Consider the following 10,406-nt stretch of genomic DNA (forward strand, 5'->3'; position numbering starts at 1 on the left):
GGCCCCCTCGCCCCTGCCACCCTCACCGAGGACAAGCGACCTCTCGCTGACCCCGAGAGGCCTGAGGCCCAAGTCGCACAGCGCCCAGCTGCTGCCCAGCTCCCTCCGGGGCCCCCACCCAGGCGCTGCTTCCGCCCCATCAGGACCCATGCACTGACCCTACGACAGTCCAATCTCCTTTCCAGGCTGGGAAGGCTCCGTGGGGCCTCTTGGTTCCAGGGTCGGGGGGCCAGAGCTCCTGCTGCGGGATGGCGCCCGTGCGGGGGCAGGGACGCGGGCTGCGAGGGTCAGACGCCAAGACCCCGCCGCGGAGGCTGCGGGCAGGACCCTCTGCTCCATCCCCGGGGACCCGACACGGGGTGAGACGAACCTCTGTGATGACAGAAGCGCGACTTCCGAGAGGGCTGGGACCCATATCCTGGGCTGGGGGACCGCACAGGGCCACAGACATGCAGGAGAGCCCAGCTGAACACCCACCACCCGGCGCTTGACCGACGGTGAGTGAGTTACAGTTCCGCGCAGCGGCACAGCTAGAGCCTGCGGCCGGCAGACACCGCAAGGCAGACCCAGGACCGGGCACCGGGAAGGACGCCCAGGCTGGCCCAGGCCTTTGCGGGGAGACCATACTCCATGTGAGCTCAGCCGCCTCTCAGCAGGTGGCCAGGGGTGGGTGGGGAGGCCCTGAGAGCCCCTGAGAGGCCGGCCGGCCCCCACTGCTCCCCAAGGCCCCCCACCTTCCAGCTTAGCCGACGCCGGACCCCACCCCAGACCCTGAGCCGAACCATGGAGAACCTTCCGGATGCCAGACCCAGACTCCGAAAGGGCGGTGACTGGCGTTAAAGCCCCAAGTCTGGGGCTGGACCCGTCCTCCTGGCACCTCCTCCTCCTGACGCCGCTGGTTGGGTCCCAGGTATGTGTGCAGGCTTTACTGTCGCGAGAATCTGGCAAGGCTGCTGGTGACACGGAGGAGGACACGCACACCTGCCAGACACTGTGTCGGAGACAGCCGCCTCACCGTGAGGGACAGAGGGCCAGGTGCACAGGAGCTGGCCAGCTGCCGCCGAGTCCCCCGTCACTTACCCACCTCGCCCCACATCCACGTGCTCCAGGGCAGGTCCTGGTCCCCTGGCCTGAGCAGGGACACTAGGGGCAGGTGAAGCCGAGGATGGGGACCTGAGCTCACACCAAGCACAGGAATAGGATGCAGGATGAGAGGGAGGTGGTCCGGTCAGGGGAGAAGCGTCTCCTGAGCCAAGAGCAGGCATCAGAGGAGGCTGGGACAGCGTGGCCCACGGGGTGCAGCGGGGCTGCAGTTTCCTGCCCTTGTGGTTCCGAGGAGCCCAGCGCGTTCCCCCCCACCCCCGCCGCCAACACCCGTGTGTAACTGCAGGTGCAGGACTCCAGGCCAGCAGAGAGCAGGATCAGGGCTCACTCTGCCCACAGGAGGCAGCCAGCGTCCTACACGGTCCCTCCCGTGTGGGGCAGGCCCCCCAGGTGAGGGTCTGAGTGTCCAGGGTGGCCACACAGCGAACGCCCACACACGGGGGCTCCAGCGGCAGCCCAGTTCTGGAGGTGGGAGTGGACCTGCAGGCAGCCTCCTCCCGCCTCCTCCAGCCAGGCCGCCAGGCCTGCCTCGTCTTCACGTGGCCCCACCCTGGGTGTCGCTAACGCCCTCGGCCTCTCCTGGGGCCACTGGAATCTCGCCCTTGTTTTCCAATCTGTAACTTGGTCACATCTGCCGAATCACACTTCTCCCAGTGAAGAAAGGTCACATTCCAGCTGCTGGGGACCAGGAGGTGGACGTGGCAGGGCTCGTGCTTGCAAAGAACCCTGCCTGACTTCACTCCCCAGCCACTGGGAGGACCCGGGGGCCCTCCGACTCTCCAGGGGGGGTCAGGACATGAGCACCAAGGAAGCGGGAGGCCCGAATCCAGCAGAGGAGCCAGCAGCTTGGACAGAGGTCCCGCCTCGGACGCTGGACCCTGGCCACCCTCCCTGGCAAGGATTCTGCTCTGCACATAATTCTCAGGGTGGGGTGGGCTGAGGGCCTGCTGCCCGGGAAGCCCAGGGCCATGTGGCCCCTTGGTGATGGGAGGCCCGTGGGGGTCCCTGGCCATGTGCATGTGGAATCTTCCCTCCACCAGCCTTCCTGTCTGCTGACCAGTGGTGATCAGCAGGAGGGGGTCCCGAGTGGTGGGTCCCAGAGCCTCAGGGCCCCCAGGCTATGCCGTCCTGGGTTCTGAGGGGCACGCCTGTGCTATGAGTCCCCAGGGCCAGGCTCCCTAGATGCAGGAAGGGGTCAGAGGCCAGAGAGCCAAGCTGACAGCACTGTCCCTGTTCTGCCTCCAGGCTCCTGTGAGACAAGAGGAGACCCACAAACAACAGTTCACCTTGAAATGACGTGTGCTCAGGAGTTCCGCTGTGGCTCAGCAGAAACGAATCCGATTAGTATCCAAGAGGACGTGGGTTGGATCCCCGGCCTCGCTCAGTGGGTCAGGGATCTGGCATTGCTGTGGCTGTGGCGAAGGCGGACAGCTGTGGCTCCGAGTTGACCCCTAGCCTGGGAACTTCCCTATGCCGTGGGTGCGGCCGCCCCAAAGCAGAATAATTAATTAATTAATTAAACGCATGTTCTCACCCTCAGTCCCTGTGTCATTTCTAGGGTCAGGTTTGCTTTACATGAGCAAACACACACATTCTTCCCCCGCCCCCCGCCTCCAGGCATTGCCACCCGGGGCCTTGTGACAAGGGTGAGTCAGGAACCTGAGACCTGGGCAGCCCCAAGTCACCGGGCACAAGGGAATGTGACAGCCTTACGGGCACCCGTGACGGTCCTTCTCGGAAGGAAGCGGTCGTTAGGTCCCATCTTCCGGCGAATTCGCCTCCCCTCCACTTGTAAAACGTGAGCTGCTCTTTAAGCTCAGGTCCCACGCCTCCTAATTAGGGAAACACGGCAGGAGGATGAAGTTCCGGAACAAGACGACTGAACCGACTGGAAAGCTATACCATGTCCATGAACGGAAACACGCAGTCGTGTAACGGGCCAATTCAATACGTCCATTGTAATTTGTAGAATTTATAGAAACTTAAATCAAAATTCCAACAGTCAGGCCTCTGACATTCCCATGGAGGAGTAAACTACAGAAATAACCAAGAAATATTTGACAAAAGGAAGATGGGAGGATGAGGAGCGCGTCCCAAGGAAGAAGGGACGTCAGGGAACTGCAGTGTCGGCACAGACGTGACCAAATCCATCCAGGGAGCAGAGCCGCGCACGCAGGAGAGCATGGGGCAGCCACAGCATGTCGTGGAGAAAAATGGAAAATCGGAGCTTTCCGAGCGCCCGTGGCTCTGCAGGTGCCTGGTGGGGGCGGGTGGCTCCACTCGTAACATGGGGGAGGGGGGCCGTCCTGTTGCTTCAAGGGGGGGGTCAGACCCAGGAGCGGCCAAATAAGTAAGGCCAGCGTTTTCTCCTCTTTAGGAATTCGTGTCATCAGCTGGAGGAAACGGTCCTTTGTCACGAACCTTCACCGTTTCCAGTGAAGTAGCGCTGGTTCTCCGAGACCCAGACACGGAGCGAGCGAGTCCCGAGCCTCTGCTCCTGGGGACACAGGCTGGGCTCCCTGGGCCTCGGGCCACGTCTCCCTCATCCTGTCCATCCCTAGCCGTGTCTCATGCGTGTTTCTGCTGAAGGAACCTTCCCGAATGTATAACGGTGGTGCACTGACACAGACCCTCAGCCAAGAGCACGTCACTCCTGGGTCTGACCTTCCCCCTCAAAGCGACAGGAGCTCCCGTGGCCCTGCCAGGACGAAAGCAGGGGACGTGGAGCCCGGGACCTAGTGTATCACCGTCTGGCAGCAGGGCCACCAGAAATGGGTGCCGATGGTGCCGTGAGCTCATCCCCGCCAGCAGCAGAGCTGGGATGCATCCGCCCTGTGGATGCGGGGGAAAGCCATGCCTGAAACCCACCTTCAGAATCACACTGTCTCACAGCAAAAGCCAGAGAGGTTCAAACAGGGCCTGGTCGGGAAGGCCCCCCGCAGCCTGGGGGTCCTGCCCGCAGAGGAGACCCCCTTTTTCCTTAAGGACGGCGACTGCCAGACCTTCTGAGGGACATCCAGCCGTGATCGTTTTCCGGGGAATCTTCTTCTTCCGCAGAACTTTTAACCTTAACTTGTTAGAGGTTTTGTCCCGGCGTCTTAGCGCTGCCGTCCACAGGCTCTGGGGGATTAAGACAAGACTTTCCACATTCTACTCTCTTTTGAGGAATTTCTTCAAAGGCGTAGGAGTTCCAAACACTATTTTGATTGTGTAATTTACCTTATGGGGAGATTGGCTTAAGGAATATTCTGAAATAAACAAACAGAACAGGAGGTGGGCCCGACCACAGCCTCCTCTGAGCACCGTGTGGTGCTCCCCGAACCCCAGCTCCAGGGCGATGAGTCCTCAGCCCCTGTGAGTCAAGGCCCCTCACCTGTGAACAGGTGACAACCCCCCACCCCCACCGCCAGGACTCCAACAAGGTAACGAGCGCACCACTTTGCGAATTCTGACGCTGTTCGTTACCACAGCTACGGTTACTATGTCACAGATATGGAGGACAATTTGTCAGTCCATCTAAGAAAGAAGTGGAAAATTTTATTTGAGCCAAATTGAGGGTCACAACCCAGGAACAGCCTCTCAGAAAGTTTTGAGAACTGTCCCTCCCACTAGAGGTCCAGGCAGAGCCGTGTAGGTTTCTGTGGCGGAGGCTGTACCATAAATGACACGGACCATCTGCCCAACCCCCACCTGCAAGTTCAAGGTGCTGGGTCATCATGACCTTGAAAGGAAGGAAGGTTACCTTTCAGGAGCCGTCCCGTCGGTACTGGTGCCGGAGAAGCTGAGCAGGTGTTCCTGCTGCTGGGGGAGGTCTGGCCGATGCGTAAATGCAGACGCACAGTCCCAGTGGGGGGCAGGCAGGGGGCCAACGGGCAGAGACAAATGCTATGTTGGAATTTTTTCTTCTCGTCTTGCCAGAAAATACAAATTTTATTTCACGTAGCTGAAGCTCCTGGTTAAAATAACAAGGAAAGCGAGGTACCACTCGGGTTTCACGTGGAGGACAAAGTGCTGGTTAAGGATCTGGTGTTACCACTGCCGTGGCTCGGCCTCAATCCCTGGCCTGGAAACTTCCGACTGCTCCAAGCTCTGCGGCCCCTGTCCCAGAGGTTTCAAGGGGTGGCAGGATGGGGCTGCACTGAGCGGGGCTTTGGGTGAACCAGGTGGGCCCTGAGCTGCCGTCTGGGGCCCTGCGTAAATGGTCCAGTCAAGGAAGACAGAAGCTCGGGAGCCAACAGCAGAAAGATCCGTGGTCCAGATTCTCTTGAAGTCTGGGGGTAGACCATCCCCCTTACGGGGTTGGAAGGGGGTGTCGCAGGCAGGTCTTGGGGGCTCCCTTAGCACCGGCCCACTCCCTCCACCCCCACTGGCAGGGCCCCCAGACAGCAGCTCAGGGCCCACCCAAGTCCTCCAAAGCCCCACTCAGTGCAGCCCCATCCCGAAGCCCAGGGTCTTGGAGAGGTTCTTGAAGCAGGCAGGACCGCCTGGGTCTGGGCAGGGCTCCCGGGGCCCTCGGACACGGAGGGGGGCGCTGCCTGCCAAGAGAAACGGGTCCAGCAGCTGAAGGTGCAGTGTCCCTGCAGGGGCAGGTCTGGAGTGGGGAGGGCACGAGGCCACGAGCCCCAGCCGCCCTCCGCAGTGTGGCCACGCCCACATCCTGGCCCTGGTCAGCAGCGCGTGGCCCGAGCTGCTTGTTCCCAGGAGTCAGCTGACGCTGTGAACAAGAACTTCCCGTTTGCTGCTCAAGGGGAAGGGATGGCGCCACATCCCCTCCCCCAAGCCCCACTGACCCCACCGACCCTCCGGGGCTGAGCTGACTCATCACACTGCCCCCCTCCCCGACCACCACCAGGAAAGGAGCTATGAAGCTCTGATTCTGGAGACTTCGTCCAGGAACGACCAACCCCAGTAGAGAGCTTGGCGCTGCCTCCCAGCTCCAAGAGGACAGGTGCCCTGGCAGGGTCCCAGGAGATGGGGGCCTTGCTCGAGGTGGATGGGGGCGCAGAGGCTCCATGGCTGCATGCAGTCTGGCTGTGGACACACGTGGTCTGGGTGTCACAGAGCTGTAGCACCGAGGGCTGTCCCCGCCTGCACCCGCTCTCACCCGGACGCTCCCTCTCCTGTTCAAGAGCCCCGTGTCCTCCCTCTGGGCCATCTCTGGGGGGTCAGCCACCTGCTACTAGCCAGGACCCAGCTTGTCCCCCGTGGTCCCCAGCCGAGGCCACAGAGTCCTGTACAGGGCTGGCCCCCCCCGAGCTGTGGGGCTTGCAAGCCCGCCGTCTCTGCCGCGTCTACCCTTCCTGACACGTAGGGGGACAGAGGTCCGAGTCCCTCAGACCTGGACTGTCTCCTTGCAGCGATGCGACCCTGAGGCTCATGGCACTGAGACACGGAGCGAGGGGGCAGCTGCGCCTGGACCCGCTGACCATGGGCTGACCACGGCCCCACCTTTGCCACCCCGTCGTTCGCAGTAACACAGGCCTGCCAGGTCTCTACCGGCAGCTCGTCCTTCTGCTCCGATCGGCTCCGGCCTCCCTCCCACAGTAAGAAGCCCTGGGCTCTCGCAAGCACAGTCTCAAACTGGCAACTGTGGGAAGGCCAACAAGAAGGGCTGGCAAGTCACTTTGGGAGCAGGCGACCCCTGTGAACACCAAAGCCTGACGTGTGTACGGGGGCAGCGGGGGGGCAAGGGCCCGGCTCACACATTTTTCCGCAGGGAGACACCACAGAGCTGCTTCCAGGAGGAACCTCGGGTCCCGCCTCAGTAAATATTAGCTCAGCACACAGCACCCTGAGCGGCCGGATCGGGAAAGACTCGGAGCCAAATCCAGCAGAGGTGGAGCTGGACACCTGGAGGACGGGGCACTGCCATGGCCTTCCAGGCCCTCCACCCAGCCCGGCGGACACGTCCACTCTGGCGGCCAGAGGAGGGATGCTGCTGGGGTCCCGAGACGCTGCCGGCCACTCCCTCCTGCAGCGTGTGGACAAGACCGTCGGAGACTGTTCAAAAGGCAGAGAGCGGGCGACAGCGTGCTCCCGGCACAGCGGTCCAGACACGCTTAGCCCATGACACCAGCAGGCGGTTTAAAAAGCTCGGCGGCCTGAGCTGCATGGGGTTCTGACCAGGCCCTGGGGGTCGTCCCCGGGGGGAGCTCGGATGAACGTGTTGCCTGCAGCCTTGAAAATCTGGGTTAAAATTGGCAAAGGTTAAAATTGGTCGGGGAGGGGGACCAGGCTGGTCTCTCCACAGGAGAGGATGCGGGGAGGCGAGCGCCCGGCCTCCGTCCGCTGAGGACACGCAGGGACCCACCTGTCCACACCTGCACCCCCGCGCTGGGTGCGCAGAACTTGGGTTTGGCCGTGGAAGGTGCGACTGTCACCTCCTCCGCGGCCTCCATCCTCCTCCCCCACCCACCTGACCCCACAAGGCTACGTTCAAAATGCACCCTCCTGCCTCCAGAACACCCGCCTGGCGTTTGCGCTCAGTTAGGAACCTCTGAAAACCACGCAGGCGCAGGCGCCAAAGAGCCTCAGAGAGGCGGGAAAGTGTAAAGGGAACAACGTGAAACCTGAGATGGAGTCGGGGGGTGGGGGGACACTCGGGACGCGACCCAGGACAGAAGCAGGAAGCGCAGGCTTCTCTTTCTGAAAACGGCCCAGAGCTTCCACCCCTGAGAGGCAGCCCTGTCACCTCCCGGGAACCATGCTGCTTGGACTGAAAGCCAAGACAGCTTAGAAAAATGGCACGATGGCTGGCAAGACCGCCAAGAACCAGCCGCCGCCCAGCCAGCCTCAGGTGCCTGCCAGGCAGGTTGTCCAAACAAGACCACCGCATGCCCCTGTGGCCCTGCGTGGAGGGGTGTTCCTGTGACTGCGTCCTGCTGCCGTCTCACCTGGGGGAGGGGAAGAGTGGCCCCGGGCCCCCTGGCTGTGTCGTCTACCTCCCGGGCGCACCCTGGGCACGCTCGCCCCCCAGAGTCAGGGAACCCTCTTCTTCCTTCCAGGCACCGTCCCAACAGCTCGGGCTTCAAAACCAAAAAAAGAAGAGGATTGAGAGCCAAATACAACAATCCCACAAAGTCCGCAGGAACGGAGGGCTCCCCCAAACCGAGCTCCCGGTCCTGAGTCACGGGGAGCCCCTCAGCCTCTCAGCACCGCTCGCGCTGACACGCGCCGACGCCCTGCCCTGAAAACTCAGCCTGGGCCCCAGGCTGCTGGACGTGAAGGGAGGGTCTCGTGAACTTGAAGCCGCTGGAGAAAGTCCTGGGACGGCCTCCTCCGCCCGTTCACCCACTGAACCCGCATGGGGTGCCCTCTGCCCCCCACGGGCTGACCTAATTAAAGGGCTGGCTCTCCAGGCACGTCTTCGAGGCGGCCACCGCGGTGGGGCAGGGCCGGGACCCTCTGCGTGAAGCCCGGCGCAAGGCGAACAGAGGCTTTTTGTTGCGCTGAGGTTCCAGGGCTGAGCTGGCTTCACGCACTGAGTGATTCTCCCCCACAGACAAAGGCCGCCTGGCCAGTGTCCAGCGGGCGACAGAGGGATCTGTGTGTCGCGTTGGGTCAACAGCACAGCACAGTCTGGGCGGGAAAGTGGGGCGGCTGTTCCTCAAACTCCGGCTTCGGGGGAACGTGGTTTTCTTCCCAACGTCACCAAAATGCCGGTGCTGAAAGCTCCCTGCCTGCCAGGGTCCCTGCGGTTCGACCCGAAATAAAAACACGGTGGAGCCAGAATCTGGGGTCAATTCTGCTTTCTCACGCGCCTTCGACAAAGCTGAAGGGAGTAACGGAGATCAAAACCTGCCCTTCACACTCGCATTTGGCTGCCAACCACCCGCGCCAAGGGCCAGCCAGAAAGAATCCCTTTGCTGACACCGTACACCCCGCGGAAGAGGGGAACCACAGCGGTGCTGACGCCGCCAGAAGCCCAGCAGGACAACGGAGACGCGCGCTCTCTCCAGTTCAACTCTGAAAGCGAAAGCGCTTGAACACCCACCAAGCTGCATCTAAAACTAAACTCGCGTAAACACCAGGAGCAGTAAAATAACTTATTGGTAGGATCATGTTACTCTCCAACATGAAATAAAATTCAAAGACTGAGATTTAAATTAAAAATATAAAAAGCTGGAGTTCCCATTGTGGCGCAGGGGTAACAAACCCGACTAGTATCTTTGAGGCTGTGGGTTCAATCCCTGGCCTCGCTCAGTGGGCTAAGGATCCAGTGTGGCCATGAGCTGGGGCATAGGGCGCAGAAGCAGCTTGGATCTCATGTGGCTGTGGCTGTGGCTGTGGTGTGGGTCGGCAGCTGCAGCTCTGATTCAGCCCCTAGCCTGGGAACTTCCAAATGCTGCAAGTGCAGAAAAAAAAAAAGACAAAAAAACCAACAAAACTCTTCCCTATCCCAGAGTGGTTGAGAAAACCTCCAGTCTGTTCCCTTTAAGGTCACACTTTGCACATTCGTTCGTGGTAAATATATATACACGAGGAAATTTGCCCTTTTAGCCGCGGCAGGTGAACAGTTCAGACGCTGGGCTGCGTTCACGGGTCTCTGCTCGCCCTCAACACACCCATTCTTTTCCTGATCCGTTTACTCAGGACCGCCTCCGAAGGGTGGGTGGAGGCAGGGAACCGCCAGTGAATGAAAGGAACAAACTCTGCCCCCCACTTCGTGGGGGCGGGGGTGCTGAACCTGAGGACACAGAGCGGTGCTGAGAAGCATAAGCTGGAGCCAGGAGGACCAGGACCACTTTCATCAGGGCCCAGATGTGTCCCCTCCAACCTGAGAGGTGCCCTGCGGGGCCGCCACGCCAGCCTCATCAGAAGCCCCAGTGCCAACACGCTGCTGCTCCCCCCCCCCCCCGAGAGTAGCTGGTTAGAGCACCTGGCGGTGGCAGCAGCAGTACGGGGTGCTGGGGGGGGGTGCGCCCTGAGGCCGCGCTGTCCCCGGCTTCCTGGCGCAGAGACAGGACCCGGTGAGCCGGTGAGGAGCAACTGCCACCAAGCCACACCAGGAACACAGAGCTGGGCACCCAGAGCGAGCAGCAGGGCTGGGCTGGTGGGAGAGCAGCTTTCAGGGTGTGGGCGGCGTCCCTGGTCGGGAAGGGGGGCCAGGGACCAGGGGGTGACTCCCGGACAGCCCCGTCCTGAGGGTTCCAGGAGGTCGGGGCTGAGGGGCAAGGGGGCCTTGGCGGACGCCGGGGGCAGCCCCACCATGTGCAGCTGGCAGGGCCATGGTGGGGCCACAGCTCCCCGGGTTTGTTGATGGCTCGGTCTCCTTGGCCCAGGCCTGGGCGCTGTGACCTGCA

The 10,406-nt window shown here is 61.7% G+C and overlaps 1 long non-coding RNA gene across 4 annotated transcripts; it reads right to left on the reverse strand.

Annotated features, from left to right (window-relative positions):
* On the reverse strand, window positions 3,037–9,236 carry LOC106506585. 4 transcript variants are annotated; one of them, XR_002339666.1, is made up of 3 exons: window positions 8,439–9,236; window positions 4,847–8,129; window positions 3,037–4,620 (listed from the first exon to the last, which is right to left on the reverse strand). It is a non-coding gene; the product is annotated as an uncharacterized LOC106506585 (long non-coding RNA). The 4 variants fall into 4 exon arrangements; XR_001301984.2 differs by having other exon boundaries at window positions 3,037–4,224; window positions 4,847–9,236; XR_002339665.1 differs by having other exon boundaries at window positions 3,037–4,352; window positions 4,847–9,236.

The sequence above is a fragment of the Sus scrofa genome, chromosome 16 (assembly GCF_000003025.6).
Source record: "Sus scrofa isolate TJ Tabasco breed Duroc chromosome 16, Sscrofa11.1, whole genome shotgun sequence".
NCBI lineage: Eukaryota > Metazoa > Chordata > Mammalia > Artiodactyla > Suidae > Sus > Sus scrofa.